General features: G+C 37.0%; 1 protein-coding gene across 1 annotated transcript in view; it reads right to left on the minus strand.

The window, feature by feature from the left end:
* The window catches only part of LOC139149464 (interleukin-12 receptor subunit beta-2-like), a 97,704-nt gene that overhangs the window by 45,421 nt on the left and 34,255 nt on the right, over positions 1-18,028 (minus strand). The window contains exon 2 of the mRNA XM_070721240.1: positions 9,040-9,104. The gene's annotated coding sequence lies outside the window, so the exon portion shown is untranslated. The remainder of the gene's footprint in view (positions 1-9,039; positions 9,105-18,028) is intronic.

Genomic DNA, 18,028 nt, shown 5'->3' on the forward strand with positions numbered 1-18,028 from the left:
TGCACAGCTTCCAGTGAGACATTTGGGATTGTGTCTCTTGCGTGTTACTTCAAGTCTTTGGAAACTCCAGCAGTATTAATTTCAAGACTTCAAGACCTTCACTGCCACGCTGGATTTTTACTATGGACTTTATTTTTGCAACTTCAAGCCTGCAAGCCAAAGGACTATTCATTCATCCGACTGACTGTTACAACTCTGAGACTGGAGCTTTGCCGTCCCAGCTGAGATAAGTATTCTGTACATTTTTAAAGCTTGTATTCTATCCCTGACTTAGCAATATTAGTTTTATTTTCGTAATAAATTTCGTTTTACACGGAAACTGCTGAGTTCACCCTTTTGTTTGTTTTCTCTGCACGTAACACCATGGACATTGCAAAATATGACTGCTCCAATTAATAATATGTTGTGTTAATTGCTACAGATAGTTCATGCAATGGTAGTAAACTTTGATATTAAATTTTTCGATAAAAAAAAAAACATTTCTCACTGTTTATTAATTCATTTTGCTATAATACGCCCCACCATTCCCACTCCTATCTGATTTGTGGATGTCTATGATTATACTAATACGGTAAATGAAGAATTAAATGTTAATAACCAAGACTTGATGTCATTTATTATAATTACCATAGTCCATACATTTATACTCATGTATGACAAACACATTCCAACGTCTGCTACTTTTAGAATATGTACAAGAGATCAGACATTATTTTTTATCAACACATCCTTAACAACATATAATCGTTACTCTTTGAACTGGACAATGAAAGACCTTAGGTTCTCTTCACTTTTATTACTGAATGTTCTTTCTTTGATAATCTTTAATCAGAGGAGACTGTATTTCGTATAAATTTGTTTTTAACCATGCATTTTTTAGGGGATAGGCATAGTTTTGAGCTCTCAAGATTCTCAAAGCACAAAGAAAACAAGTGTTTGAAAGAATTAAGTTGTGACAAACAGCACATGACAATTCATTCACTTTTCAAAACTGTGAGCTCATGTATGTCATTCTGCTGAAATTATAAGTTTCTTGTGTCTCTGTATATTGGTTGGCACTTTTATTTTTTTGTGTGTTTGCCATTATGCAAAAACAAATCTAACATAGATAGCCTAGATCCATGGATGCACTGATAAGAAACAAACCCCTTCCTGTCTTGGTGATTACTGGGTCACCTTGGAAACTTAGGACTTTCAAAAGAGGCAGAAACAAAACTTCCTCTGCTGAAGGAATTCTATACATGTACGCTATATATACAGTGAGACGTGTCAATAATTGACAGGAAATCTGAACATAACTTGATGCTTATTTTGGAGTCTGCGAGCGCCATATTTTTTTACATTCTGTACACAGGAAGATAGACTGTAGTGATAGGCATACCAGTATTAGGTGGTCAACTTTGCTTGTCTGTAGAGCATGTTAAAATCATAGACCCTCGACAAGTTTTTCTCTGGGTATGGTAAAACATGAAAATACTCAGTCCCTGACAGGAAGTGTTCATCGAATCTCCATTGGCCGATAACCACATTTAATAAGGACATATGATACCATTTTAATTGGTTCCTGTTTGTCATGAAAGTATCAGAAGGGGCAATGCAGCAAAGACATAAATTTGCTTACTGACGTCCGTTTCATCCATATACTGATGCAACTTGTTCATTTTTGCGTCAGGTTTGCCAATGCCTAGAACACCACTGGAACTAATTTGCACTGCATGAAAACGCAATAATACAGATAAATTCACACTAATGAGTTGCCTGTATTATGGAATAATACACGTGAATTCATGTGAATCCACATGAATACATGCTTGCTGAATACAAGCAATGGATTATAGTCTGTATTCATCTGTATATGCACTATTCAGCAAAATACAGGCAATAATCCATGCAAATACAGTAAGTATTATTCGGTTTTCATGCAGTGTTGGGATAATTGGATGGTAAAGTAATGTCTGTTTAATCTGCAAATATAAGCTGTATATCTTCTTTTCTTTTTAAGTTATGCACTTGTTTTATGAGTAATTTGTAATATTACAACATTCCGCTATAGTGCACCTATCACTTTTGATAAATTTGAACAATATAGAGATCCAATTCTCCCACATTAATTCCAATCAGACAGCTGGCGAGCATACTATATAGCCAATACCTAGACAGCTGGCAAGAATATAGTATGGAGGAAAGGAAGACTGTGATGTGATAAACTGTTAATGATTTCGTGTACATAGTTATTATCACAAAGATAGTGCAATCATACTTTTTCCTACCAGCTGCCAGGGCTTCGAAAAAAAGTGTATTCAGCCGCATTGACTGTGTTCAGGGTATTTCGGACTTTTGTACAGACAAACAGGAAGTGAGTAGTCTAAAAATATGATATTATTTTCTTACTTATGAAAAATAATAAATCATAATCATGAAACATTGATATCACTATAACTGAGTTAGTATTTCATCTGGACGCCCTGACCGGCCAGCTGCCTACTATTATGTTATGCACAACTCATAGGGACCACATGACACCAGTAGTACAAAATTTACATTGGCTTCCAGTCCAGAAACGAATTGGTTTTAAAATTCTTTGTTTCACATACAAAATACGACTATCTAGCAGAAATGCTTACAGTACGTCATACTGGTCGTACACTTAGGTCCCAGTCTAGCGGTGCGATCATTTTGCATCAGCCTGTTTGCAACACGGTTTTTTATGGCAACAGAGCCTTTTCTGTATGTGCTTCCCATTTGTCGAATGCTTTACCATTTGAGATAAGGCTTGCTAATTCTTATAACATTTTAAGAAGTCAGTTAAGATATAGACACACGTTTAATGCATTTTTACAGAGATTTTGGTTTTATTTACAAAATTGGAGTCCGTACCATATGAACTTTACATGAGGAAAAATGTCAAGACAATATTGTATTAAGAAATGCTAAAAATAGACTTTTTGCGAACTACGCATACTGGTTTACTCGGTTGTCTTAACTGTGTACGGATTAGTTAGGATAGCCACGCAAGGTCAACAGATTATGTTAATTTTTTCTCATCTTGTCCGGCGTGCATGCGCATAATTTCCACTGTCCTGTGTGCGTGACGTAAGTGTGGTCGTAAGAAGACAGTAAGTAAGATCATGGAGACACCAGAACAAAACTCAGATTGTCTGACTTAGGGACTGGACACAAATTGCAGGGGGGTGGGCCGGTGTTTTTGGGGGTGGGTCGCCATTTTTCGCGCAAGCATTTTTGAAGGGTCATACAATTTTGTGTATGCCTATGGGGGAGGGTCACCTTTTTATGCATCAAAGCTGAAATTGCATGTGCACGTATTGAAGAATATGGAATGCTTAAAAAGAAAAAATACCTCCTGGCACTTTCATTTTCTGCCATTCCATTTTCGGCGCGCCCTTCGGGCGCAATTTTAAGGTATAATAAACAATGTATTGATGATCCATCGTCAGCCACATTGGTTGAAGTTGTCATGATTTCTACTTATCCAACTCCTCTGTTGTGCATAACTGTCCCCTATTATGACTCTTTCAATAACAATTTGGGAGATCACTTATTTGATATCATTCTCCCATTGGCAATACATTAGGTATAGGTCGGTGTCAAATGTTCATGTCGCCGTATGTACATTTTTTATTTTTTGAGGACATTGACAGAATACAAACTATTCAGAATAGTGCAAAATGTCATCAATAACAACTGGAAGCTTCAGGTTGAACAACTTTTGAATAACAATTTAGGATCACATAACCTATGAGTTATTTGTAGTGTCCTCATAGCCTACAATATATAGTGAATCAACATTTCGATGAAATTCCAAAATCAAATTTCTTGCACAACCATGGACTTGAAACCACTCTAGTCTAATCATTAACATTAATGCTAATAATTCAGTGTACATAAATGCACAGATTTACTTAGTTTTGTATTGGAAAAAAAATATTCATAGTTTTGTCATAGACTGCTATGCATAGTGAATCGACATTTCAGTGAAATTCCAAAATCAAATTTCTTGCACAACCATGGACTTGAAACCACTCTGGTCTAATCATTAACATTAATACTAATAATTAGGTGTACATAAATGCACAGATTTATTAAGTTTTGTATTGGAAAAAAAATATTCATAGTTTTGTCATAGACTGCTATGCATAGTGAATCGACATTTCAGTTAAATTCCAAAATCAAATTTCCGTCTTTGGCAACGGCTATATTGAAAAGGGGTCAATATGGCCATTGCCGTCGGGGTCAGTTTGAACATGACAACAAATTTGATTAATAAAACGTGAGAGAGGACATATTGTACCCGGAATTAGACGGAATTATTGCCGCGATCACATGAACTAACTAACCCTAACCCTAAAAAGTCTGTGATGGTCTTCATTTGCTTCATTTTGTGTCGGGTGAAGCACATTGGGAGCCAGAAATTGGGGTTAGCTGACCAATTGTCGGAACTCTGCTCGCTTCGCTCTCTCCGTTCCGAAAATTTGGTCAGCTAACCCCAATTCCTGGCCCCCACTGTACTTCACCCGATACAAAAACTAAGCAGTCGGAGATTGTGACAGTGATTTCAAGAAAGTGCCAATTTGTATTATTTTAACCTTATTAGTTAGTCGGTGCCGCAATTACGGGACGTCTGTGTTTTATGTACGGCGATTTTGACGTCATCAGTTTGTGGCTATACCACTTGTAAAATGACGCCGACACGTGTCTTTCTTCCGACGAGGAAGCTGGTTGATTATCAGATTCTCTCAACCGAAGTAAGTTCTCCAACGTGAAAGTCAGCGACAGAGTCTGTCTACCACAGTACGGTCATTCCGATGCGAAGGTCGGCGATAAGTGAACAATTTGTGAATGAAACTTGTGGACGTGTCAAGCGATGCGTATGCATAAATTTTCATCTTCCGGGGAAGTTCAACAGGCGCACGGGCCGAATGACGAACTTGAATAGTCTCTGCCATGGCTTCCGTGATGCCGCGATGTCGAAATCAATGTGGTCCACTGAGACTCTCGCAAACGTAAAATATCGCAATTCGCCTCCGACGGGCATAAAAGATACTTCTAAACTGAAGAGAAACGGATTGATAGAGCTTGGCAACCGTTTACAGTTACGAAAACAAGCTTAGACTCTATTTTGAGAAAAAAAACAGATTAGCCGTGGCAGTATTTGTTATGTAAATGAACCGCCCTCATTACTCGTACATCTCAACAGTTTGTGTGTGTTTCTCCCGATTTTCTCGCCATTCATTATCTTCGGAATGGTATTTGATGTAAAATACAAAACATCTAGTCTCCTGCTTGATGCAAGTTCGTGAACATGTATGAAAATCGCCCGGGAAAGTCATATCAACGATCGATTTTTGTACGTATAGGGGTGTTTACACAATTCTTTGATTATCTCTCTTCCGATTTTGGCCTGACAAGCGTATTTTCAAAAGAAATTAGGTTGGAGTAGGGTGCACAGATCGGTCTGATTTTTACCAGGTCACAGTAGCAATACACATCTGTAAAACGGTGTCTCAGATTTTCGGTAATATTTATGGAACAAGATAGTAACATGGGGAAGGAATGTGAATATCAATTGGGGTTTAAGAATTGATAGCCATAAATTGGATAGGGTTTCATCAGCAGCACACCTGGGAGTTGATCTTGACCACAACATTATACTGTAAAACACATATTCAGAGAGTCGTCAAACTAAAACCCCTAGAGTTGGTATACCATTGGTATATCATTTTTCAACTTAGCCATATTTTCCTAAATCCATTCTATTACCTTTATGCAACTCACTCATCCTTCCATGTTCATCGTACTGAATTGAGATCTGGGGTAACACTTTCAAAACTTCCTTGAACCAATACAATTATTACAGAAGAAAAATACCCGCATATAATTCTGTGCCACTTTTTTGAGACAAAAAGACATATTAAGTGTGTAAATATCACATGTCTTTTTTGTTTTTGATTTACTAAATAACCAGTATACCCCTGATATAGACCGGTTTGTACATATTACTATCCCACCTGTTTTTCAAACTGACGATAATTTTTATGTGCCTAAAATGAATTTATCACACAGTAAACATCACATAAAATATTCAGCAACCAACAGCTTGAATTCTCTCCCCATTTAAAATAAAAAATATTACTTAGAAAAGAGAAACTTAATTAATAAATGAATAATGGCACTGTAGCAGATAGTCGAAACTTTTCTAAAGAATTGTGTTTATCATCTAAGACTTTATTTGAAATGTCTTGTTATCTATTACATTTTCAAACATGCAGTTTTAAATATTGATGTATTTATCAGCGAAGATAATATTGATCTTCTCCCAATTAGGTGTTGTTTGTAATTTATTAATCACAAAAGTCTATTTAGATTTTCCTCCAAATATTTAGTGATTTCCTATGTACTGGTTTCCTGGGTTTTGCATCTCCTGTGATTGTAAACATCAATGTATTGCACAGATGCTCACTTCCTTGGTCTAAATATGATGTACTATTCACCTGAGTCAAAGACTAGACTAATTCTGTCTCATTATCGTAATCTCTGATGAAATAAATGTGCAATTCAACCCATTTCCACCAGCCCCTCCCCTTCTAAACCAAATCAAATGATTGTCCTGTAAAACAGCTAATCAGGTACATACAGAAAATAGCCCCCCACCCCAACTACTTATGTTGCTCCAAATAATGACAATCTAGAAATCAGATATAGGTAACCATCTCAGCCACTACAGATTGTAGTTTATCAAATGCCTCAGAGAGCAAACAATTACATTTGGTGATGATTCATAGAAACAGAAAACAGGAAACTCCCCTGTGTAAATGTAAGTAAATGTGAACTTCAATGTCACAATAAAGACCATGAAGATCGTAAGTGGGACCATTAAAATGTTTAAAAACACAATGATTCAAGCCTAACGTATGCTTTTGCTGACAGTAATTAACACAGAGTATTTTATACTACCTCAAAATGACAACACATACCAGTAAATGTTCTGGTATACAAGCCAACAGTAACATGATAATATTTCACATTTCCATGGCATCGCCATGATCAGTAAGTTACAGAGTCTGAACAAACCAGGAATATTGTTTGTCATAGGTTTGACAAAGTCCTTTTGGCAGCTCAGTTTCAATTCTCCTCCTGAAACTTTATAAAGTAACACAAATATTGGTTGGAATCCACAGTGCCAAATCTTTTGACACTGTACACTGTACACATGTGTTATAAATTTACTGTGCACACACATCATTCACAGCCTGGCAATTAAACGATACTGATATGTCAGGTTTCAAAGAGTTACGGACCTTGTTTATTACATACATATGTCAAACTTTCTGTTTTGCGTTTCAAAAAGATGTATCTGTTGATACAAAATTGTACTGTTCCAGAAACATCCTAAGATAAGCGACCCACTGGACATGTGCGTATAATGCCGGTACTGTGAGGTATTGATATTCCAGTTATCTGTAAAACTTGTACAGGTGTACTTGACGTCACTTCATCAATGTGATAAAGATGATCATCTCTGAAGTAACCCTTTCACTACTATATATGGTTTGTCCCAAATCCATTGTTTAATGTTGATGATGGACCTGTTTACATGGAATTAGGGGCGAAAAGGTTAAACCCACTTCTCAAAGCCTGCGGTGCAGGTATACCCTACTTCGACCAGTCACCTTTTTGTGTGATTTTGCGTGAACACTTTTATTTGCAGCCCTGTGTGCAGGGTGAAAAGTTAAATTTGTTTTCTCCACCCTTGGTACCATTATTTTCAAACTTTACAGTTGCAGCTTATACTATATTTCGAAGTACACACTCTGCTATCAATAGTCTGAAACTCGATATTTTCCAGCATTAGAATGTCATTAATTGTAAACAGAGAACTAAAGATTACAACCCTATTTCAGTACTGCACTGCATTCCATGGAGCGGAATTAAATCATGCCCTGGCTTGCCAGAGTGCCGAACAGTATTGAATAATAACACAGTTGCTCATTGTCAGAATCAGTCTTATCTTGACAGTTTACTCAGCAAATGCTTGAGGGAAAATTGGCAAACGCAGAACTTGATATTTCAACTGAAAATGTACAGATTTACAAGAAGCAAGTTCAGCTCTAGTAGTAACCTGGATATGCATATATAGTCACTGTGTACCATGAGAAAAATCTTCAAACTGGTCTTTTCAATTATTCCAGCTACATACATGTATTCCCCTACAACACGATTGGAACTAAATTGGGATAATGGATTGGCACAATTTCTCAAGAATTTTAGAATTTGTTAATATTAGACCATATTTGCTTACCATCTTTAAAATTATATTTTATGCTGTTGAAATGTTATGAGTAAGAATCAGTGCATGATAGTATCTAATGCAGTATTGTTCAAAACATTTGAACAATATTTATATTTGAATGAAAATATGAGAGTTTGTCTATAGTTTCTTCATTACTGAAACACTAGTAATAATTTCGATTTGTCACTTTTCCTCGACAAAATGAAGATTTTCGATTGATTTACAGTTTAGTCAGTCAGGGTCATTTAAAATGAGCCCTCACTCAATTTAATGTTTATGAAGCCTTAAATTCACGAAAAAGTCAGGGGCATTTCAAAACTGCCTTGACTCAAAAGTCGTTGATTAGAGACATTTTAAGCATTTTGTATCGTTTCTTTGGTACATTTAAACAAATATGAACTTTTTTCATGAAAATGAAACCAATGAAAGAGATATGCAATAATCGCTGTGTTTTCGTTGTTTTGTTTTCTATCATTTCGTAAAATTTTTGCTGTAAACATTTCGATTTCGTTACATTTTCCTAATAATAACTCTCATCCAAATTTCCCAAATTAGTTCCAATCGTGTTTTACTTAAAAGAAAGTACGTGTAAATGATACCATATAGCTAAATTGTTTTCTTCTCTATTCACTGTTTGCATCCCAGTATTCCCAGATGCAGTAACAATATTAAATCTATCCAGCATAGAGTGATAACTTAATTTTACTTATCCTGTAGCAAAATGCACCCACCTGTAGATCTGTTACATCATAACCTGACTGAATAATGCATGGTATTAAACTTGAATTCCAAATATCTGCAAAAGAAAAAAGAATATGAACTGAAAATGCTGGCATGTTTCATTATATATTGCAGTTATGTGTAAATTTTAACCTTTGTCACATGTTTGCAACTTCATTGAAAGTATTATGATCAACGTAATGAACAATAATCACCGCCGATTAGGTCATGAAGAATACAAATATGTAATTAGCTGAAATAAAAATGTTTAAGTTCTTTTACTGCTGTCATTGTATCACCACTTTATATAGCAAGTGTAATTACCGTTGGCCAAGTCCTTCAAGCCATATATGCCGAGCTGTGAAAGCTCATTAGATATGCAAATTATAAATAAGCTGTCATAAAAATGTGAAGTGACTTTTGATATTGTTTTAACGTGGTATAATCATCAATGTACATAGCATGTTTTGCCAACTTTGATCAGGTAAATCCCAGTACATATCCCTAATAAGCAAAGTTCATTAAATATGTTAATTATCAATTGGCTTAAGTAAAAATGCTTAATAATTTTCAATAATATTGTATCATGGTATCTGCAATATATGGAGCAAGTTTTGTCAAATTTGGTCAAGTTGATTCAGATATATATCTCTAATTAGGAAAGTTCATTTAATATGCAAATTAGGAATTGGCTGAAGAGAAAATGCTTAATGACTTTCAATAATATTGTATTGTAGTGTCTTTAATGTACATGGGCAGTTTCATCAGTTTTGATCAAGTCAATTCAGATAAATATCCCTAATTATGAAAATTCATTTAATATGCATTTTAGTAATTGGCTGAAAAATGACTTTTGATTTTCAATAATATTATATCACGTATCTTTGATGTATATAGCAAGTTTCAACAACTACAATCGTGTTAATTCAGATATATATCCCTAATTTGGAATGTTTATTAAATATGCAAATTTGGAAATGTTTCATGACTTTCAAAAATGTTGTATCATAGTAGCTTCAATACATGTAGCAAGTTTCATCAACTATGGTCCTGTCAATTAAAATATATATCTCTAATTAGCAAATTTCATTAAATATGTAAATAAGGAATTGGCTGCAGTTAAGACGCTTAATGACTTTCAATAATATGCAATCATAGTATCTTTAATACAAATACCAAGTTTGGTCGATTTTGATCAAGTCAAATCAGACATATATCCATAATAAGGAAAGTTCATTAAATATGCAAATTAGCAATTCTCTTTCCTGTCACCCGTCAATGGTTCCCACTGCTGATATATCTTTGTGTGATCAACATTTGTAGCAAATCTCATCAAATTGTGTGACGTTGTTTTGAATAAATACCGTTTTTTTCTAAAATCATTAATTATGCAAATGAGCAAAAAGTAAGCAAGCCACACCCACCCAAAACTAATCAGTTCTTGCCATTTGCTAACTGAATCTATGTACTAGATTAGATTCTGATCTGATAAGCCGTTTTTGAGATATCGGACCAACAGACAGACAGAAAGACAGACAGACACACACACAGACAGACATCGCTGCGACATGTGCTCACGTGTGTCAACACGTGAGCAAAAAAGGAAACAAAAATCATCACTCATGTACAAAATGTCATGTCTGCAACTTTCGGTATTTGACCAGTATTTCATAAGAACTTTAACTTTGTGATAATAGAAGTCATATTGAGAATGCGAAACATGTGATAGTAAATATACTCACAAATGACACAATATTGTAGCTGATTGTGGTAATCTAGAGCTAATTTCACATCCCGTCTTAATCCTTTGAGCGCAAAAGTCAACTTTTGTCGCCTTTATAAAATGGTCCCTAGTAATTTGTTTTTCAGATTACTGCCACAATTTTGATGAAACACTGTAGCCAACAAAATGTTATGTCTGTTTGATCCAAAGTGATAAAAAATTACAGAAAAATCCATAAAATTTGTCAAAATGTTGATTTAAAATTTGTTGGGAAAATTCAAGCACTCAAAGGGTTAATTTGTAACACACCTTCATCCAAACTTTCTGTTTGAGTAATTGTCTTCCTCTGACTCTAAACACTTTCTCTTTCTCTCTTTGCCATTTTCAGGGAAGTTGACTTCGTAGTGTCTGTTACTTATTGACTATATTGTGAATGATAAAGGTTGTTTGTCAGCTTTTGGTGTGGGAAAACTCTGGTGTCCTTTTATCCAAAACACAAGGGGGAGAGGGAGGTAAAAAACAAAGTGAAACCAGATATGGAGGATGACCGAACAGACACCGTTTAGTGTCATGCCCTAGTATACATGTACAAACACATTTATTTAACACAGGAAATTGTAATCCAAGGATCTAGGACTGATTACTAGGAAAACTTCGGCAAAAGAGCGGTGCATTCAGAATGTAAACTGAGGATCAAGTGCTATTTTCGTCGTCGTCAAAAATAGCAGGTTCTCCTGCGATACGCCTTTGAGGTTGTGTACCCCGCCCCAAGAAAGCGCAGCAACTTTGGTTCAACGTGCGCCCCAATCTTCAACCTATATCACACCTTACCACAGGGTTATCCACTCTCATAATCAATGATAGCCCTTATCCGTCGAACGAAGTTACATGTGCTATACCATAGCCATACTCTAATCTTTTTTCCACGTTAGAACGTTGCCCCGAACGAGACGGAATCAGGTGTTGCACCACGGCGCACCATAGACTACTTGGCCGCACTGTGCAGCAGTTTTCATGTAAACACGAACCGTAACAACATTATCTTTGTCTGTAGGAATTATTATATCCAGTGCATAATAGATGATCAAACCTTCATTCAGATGAGAGTAATACAACCTACACTCTTTCCTCCCTCACTGATGAAGACATTTTTTCAAACATTTCATCTGCGCTCAATGAATTTGGCATTCCTTTGAAAGAGAAGGACAAAAAACTGCCTATGTTGTATTGGATACCTCAACTGCACGAGAACCCTTACAAACAACGTTTTATTGCAGAATCAAGCAATTGCACTACCAAACATCTGTAACAATTATTGACTATAATTTTAACAACCATCAAAATGGTCTTTTTTCGATATTGTGACAAAGTGTATGAAACAAGTGGGTTGAATCAAATGTGGATACTATAAAATTCGAAGGAATTATTGCTTAATTTAAAAGTCAAGAAAAACATGTTCAGCTTAATCGAACATTTGACTTTTCAACATTATACACCACATCCCCCACGATAAACTTAAAATAAGGCTGTCATCTCTTGTTAAACAAGCTTTCCTGCATAAAAATGGTAGTAGTAGGTACCAATACATTACCATCAAACATAGGACAGGTTATTTCAGTAACAACATGGATGCCCAGCACAAAAACACAGATGAAGAAATTATTAAAATGCTTAATTTCTTAATCGACAACATATTTGTTAAGTTTGGTGGTATGACATTTCAACAATCTATCGGCATACCAATGGGTACAAATTGTGCACCCGGCCTTCTTGCAGACTTATTTCTGTATTAATATGAAGCAGACTTCCTACAGTCTCTCTACAAAGCAGGGTCTAAAAAACTTGCAAGGCGTTTTAACAACAGGCACAGATATATCGATGATCTGATTAGTGTAGACAATCCAGACGTATCAAATTACTTACATCATATTTACCCTGATGAGTTGGATATCAAAGAAACAACTGTAACAGAGGGTAGGAACTCTGCTTCATATCTTGATCTGTTCCTACAAGTGGGTACTAATGGGCTACACACTAAGCTGTATGTCAAAAGGGATGATTTCGATTTCGAAATCATAAATTATCCCTACTTGTCAAGTAATATTCTGTCTGCACCTGCTTATGATGTGTACGTGTCTCAACTTCTCAGGTATTGTAGGGCTTGTGATTCCTACGCTGATTTTCAACTGAGACACAGCTTATTGGCATCAAAATTAGTGAAACAGGGATACACAACAAAAAGACTCGTTAAAACTTTCAAAAAGTTCTACGGTCGATATGACGACATTGTGGCCAAATATGACAACTTGGTCACTCAAATGATTAACGACAGCATTCCCGGCTTTGACTTATTACATTGATTCATATTCTGTATCTTTTCATACAATATTAAAACAATTTTTGGACCAATCCTGACGGGTATAGCATGCTAGCAGGGTACGCTTACCCAATCCGGACACCTGGTACCACCACTAATTAGCAGTGGTTCAGGATGTTCCTACTTAATTTGTAAATTACAATTGTCCCATGGACCTGGTAATATTTTACCTTGAATGGAAATGATTATTGGACCAGTTTTAATGTCATATTGACTAGACTTGTTTCGAGTCTGGGCTTACAGGTCAGAGTATAATTGAAAGCAAATTGAAGTACTAGTTTACCAGTATTCCGACACGCCAGACTATTCTGCAGTGGGGTACGGGTACGGTAAATGCCGCCGAGAAAAGCCAAGCGACTGAAGCCAGTCTATTATTGACTGATAGGCCAGCATGTCAACTGCTTCAGAAAGTCTACCGGGCGATACACCAATGTCCGTCATGTGTTACGAATACTACTGGAACGATTGACATGATCATGGGACTGGGACCTGGCTCCCCGATGCATACGGAGCACAGCATTCACTGAGAAGTCTCGAGTACGTTAAGGCGAGGCTCGAGAAATTTCTTATGAATATCCAAATTTGCACTGATAAATATTCATGTTTACACGAGCGCGCGCGCTCAGCATGATTCAACTGGATCGCGGACATGTATGGCGTGCGAGTACTCGCGAGTGTAGCCTTCGAGGCTTCAGCTCACGTGGGCAAAAGACCCAACGGGACATTTTGAATGGCCAACTTCACCGTTTCGGTCTTTGGCATATCAAGAGCCAACGAAGACGTATACACATCGAAATGAACCCAGTTTGACAAAGGACATCGTGGCTATGCCATGCATGATGCCGCCCGGGCCCGGGGTTGCCGCCATGCATATGTTGATCCCTGATGTGGCCCGCCACTTGTTTTCGCCATCATTCATCAAGGACGACAGACAGGGTTGTTTTGCAACAACTGGTTGTCACTACTCACGACATGTACAAAAAACCGTCAGAAACAAAAGCGAGGTTAAGTATTTTATCGATCTCCAGAACTGCTCTCTAGCACCTACGCGATTGCTGAATGCGTGCTGAAATGGACGCGACCACCTCGTTACTAGGATACAGTCAGCTGTCTCTCCCCATAAAGCATTGTATGTGGTCCCTGGATTGGCTTCCCCAGGGGCCTGCATAGGGATTCCCCGGCCGGCTAGAGTCCCAAGTTACGAAAAGAAAAATGCCAAAATCCAGCCACTAAACTTGTTATTTTTTTAAAATCGCTGATTTGGATATTATATTGACATGTTTGTCAATAATATGCCGACAATTCTTTATCCCAGAAAGCAAGTGCAGGCACACTCTGACCCCAATTATGCTCGTACTGGAGGTCGTCCGTCAAGGCTCAGCTGATATTTTGTGGCAAGTCTTTAATACGGGGATGAAATTTCTTACAGTATAGGTCGCACTAGTGATGGAAAGTGGGGCCAACGTGGACAGTGTGGTTATTTACAGGATATGGGGAGTCTACCGGCTGGATTCTGTGCTCGAACAGACAATACCATTTTCGAACCAAAAATACCGTTATTTAGTGAAATTAATAATTATTTCGGGATTTTATCAACATAATACTATTTGCGGAGTCGTTTTTTATAAAATACATATACAAAGTTTGATAATACGGAAGGATGTGCCGATTTAGCCAGTAAAAACCAAAATGCACTCGTCGATAGAGGGCGCCCTTGCGGGAGCCGTGCCTTTACATACTCGAGGTGTTCCAGGTCGGTTTATGAGTGGTCATATGAACGGACGAACAGAGTAATACTATGTGTCATGTACTTACAAAAAAAACTTGTACACTTGGTCCAGCCTTGCCTAGTGGTCATGCTATCTACAGCATTCTCACTTCAATCCGTTAGTCTACAATACTTTCTGTCTTTATAGGATATTGGATGACCTTCCTTATATGGTGGTGCATAAATTTGCATTAGTCGGCTTTACTGTTGTATGGAAATTTGAACGGTCAGTCTCATCCAACATGTTTGGTAGTGTCCGTGTGGAATCGATGTGAAAGGACAAAGGTGGACAACACCACACGCAACAATACGTTTTGGCTAAAAAGGAAAAGGGGACATCCTTTCATGTAAAAAGTTCCAACTGATCGTTTGACACAACGCACGCCCATGGACCGCAGGGAACTCCGGCTCCTTGTTTGTTTGTTTAATACAGTAAAGTGCGTTTATGTGTTACGTATGATATTTCCATATACAAAATAGAACCAATAAAGAATTGTATTTGTGTTCAAGTTTTCAATAAAAAATGTTTGTTTGTTGTTTGTTTGCTTGTCTGCTTGTTTGGTTATAGTCAACAAATGATACATAACAAAGATTCTGATATAAATATTGTTGTTGTTGTTGTTGTTGTTGTTGTTGTTGTTGTTTTTACTGGGTAATAAAATTGAAGAAAACAGTCAAGTATTTTCTTTTTGTTGATTCATTTCTACCCTTAACCTTCTAAATAATTGTAGAAGAAATTAATACAATTATAGTAATTATAGAGCTTCCAAGGCCATGAGTTGCCAAGAAGATACTCAGCGCCGGTGTACGGTCTACAGGGGAGGATAGATACATAATACTTTATCTTCTTGTATATTGGCACCTCATTGCCGTGGAAACTCCATACATTATTATCTTCTACAGTTATTTAGGAGGGTAACACTAGAAACGAACCAACAAAAAGTATTTAGTGTCTTACAGTTATTTTACTACTAATGTAACAACATTATAATATTACACTTAGATTACTCTATCTCTATTCCTGTGGATAATCACAGTGACTTTATGGACGGTGTACGGAAAAGTTCTTGACACGACACATACAAGGCCTTTTGGCCTTTTTATAAACATCTGTTGATTGATACTGATAGATAAGCGTCCCGTGAATCCGACACTGATGAAGTTCCTGAAAGAAAGGAAGTGGGCGTAGCCAATTCTAAGAATCCGTGACGCTTGCAAAGACCACGAGCAGTGTGTTGGGCAGATGTGACGTCCTCTTGTGAATTTGAATGTATCATGGAAAACTCCATGGATATACAGCAAAAAACAGGATGGTTAAACAGGCTGTCCTAATTAACTTCAGTCTCAACTATCAACTCGATAACTAATTTAGCAATTCCCTCGTGTGGTCTATCCAGACACTCATATGAGTCGGTTCTTCTTATCTACTATGTTATCTACAAAACTTGTGTGCCATGCACCAAAAAAGTAAACGTAATGTATGCGAGACTGTTTCACCATCTTGTTTTTTCTATATGGGCTTTTGAGCACCGCAGTTTCCCCGGGAGTTTCTCCAACTCAATAATCATAAACAGTAGAATTGATCTCGCTTCTGTGGTACTGGAAGGGGGCCACTACATTTTCAGAAACATAATACCTACAATAAAGTTCACTTTAAACCATGGCCATGATCGAACTTCATTACCGGCGGCCCGCCTTCAGTGGCCCACTACAATAAATTGACTTTATGTAATGGCCCATGACCCTCTTAACGGGCAGACGCCTTTGGCGGCCTAATCCAATAAGTTTACTTCATGCAATGGCCATGAAAGACTTCTTTACACGCAGGCCGCTTATGGCGGCCACTACAATAAAGTTATTTCTATGTGTGGCCCATCACCCTCTTTACCAGCAGGCCCGGACTTTGCTAACCCACAACAATAGCAGCGGGCTGCCCTCGGCCGCCAACTCATATTACAGTAGTATCTGGTTAAGTGCCTATCTCATCTTTGAAAGACCATTTACATGCTCGCGACCCTGAATGGTAGCACTGAGACAAAAAGGGGAATTTGCATAACAGTGTGATGGACATAAGTTGTCTATGGAAACGAAGTTAAAAAATGCCTTCCAGTTGTCCTAATTAACAGACGTTTGCATGGATGTGGCTGAGATGTTTGTGCACTGGCATCTCTGCTACACGAATAAAGTGCACCGCGTACCGGAGTTCAAATCCTGACAGAGCGGGTAAATTTGACGTATGGGTTTTGTTTATTTTCCAGCCGTGGGGGTCATCAAATTTTTCGTCTGACAAAGGGGGCATCTTTTTTCACGAAAAATGCAGGGGGGGGGCGCTATATTTTTTTGAACACCGACGACAAGATTTTGCCGACCCCAAAGGCCATAAAAACTGAACGGTCCCTAATACCGTAGTGCAACTTTAAAGCATTTAAATTTCGGCTATCCTGAATCATTCATTCTGCATGAAACCATAAACGGCATATTAGAAAAAAAGAAAAAAGGCAAACTATAACTGTTAAAACTCAGGTACCGTGCGCGAAATTGCACGTTGTTTTCTCGAAATGCGTACACTTTAAAGATTTCGGTCCTGGGATGATAGAAAGGTGATGAAAACTTCTATGGCAGTGGTTGGTTTTTTTCAGCTTTACCAGTTGGCGAAATGGAATTAAATATGTTAATTAGGAATTGGCTTAAGTAAAAATGCTTAATAATTTTCAATAATGTTGTATCATGGTATCTGCAATATATGTAGCAAGTTTTGTCAAATTTGGTCAAATTGATTCACATATATATCTCTAATTAGGAAAGTTCATTTAATATGCAAATTAGGAATTTGCTGAAGAGAAAATGCTTAATGACTTTCAATAATAGTGTATTGTAGTGTCTTTAATGTACATGGGCAGTTTCGTCAATTTTGATCAAGTCAATTCAGATAAATATCCCTAATTATGAAAATTCATTTAATATGCAAATTAGGAATTGGCTGAAGTAAAAATGACTTTTGATTTTCAATGATATTATATTACGTATCTTTAATGTATATAGCAAGTTTCAACAACTACAATCATGTTAATTCAGATGTATATCCCTAATTTGGAAAGTTTATTAAATATGCAAATTTGGAATTGGCTGAAG

This window comes from Ptychodera flava, chromosome 2 (genome assembly GCF_041260155.1).
Source record: "Ptychodera flava strain L36383 chromosome 2, AS_Pfla_20210202, whole genome shotgun sequence".
NCBI classification, from domain to species: domain Eukaryota; kingdom Metazoa; phylum Hemichordata; class Enteropneusta; family Ptychoderidae; genus Ptychodera; species Ptychodera flava.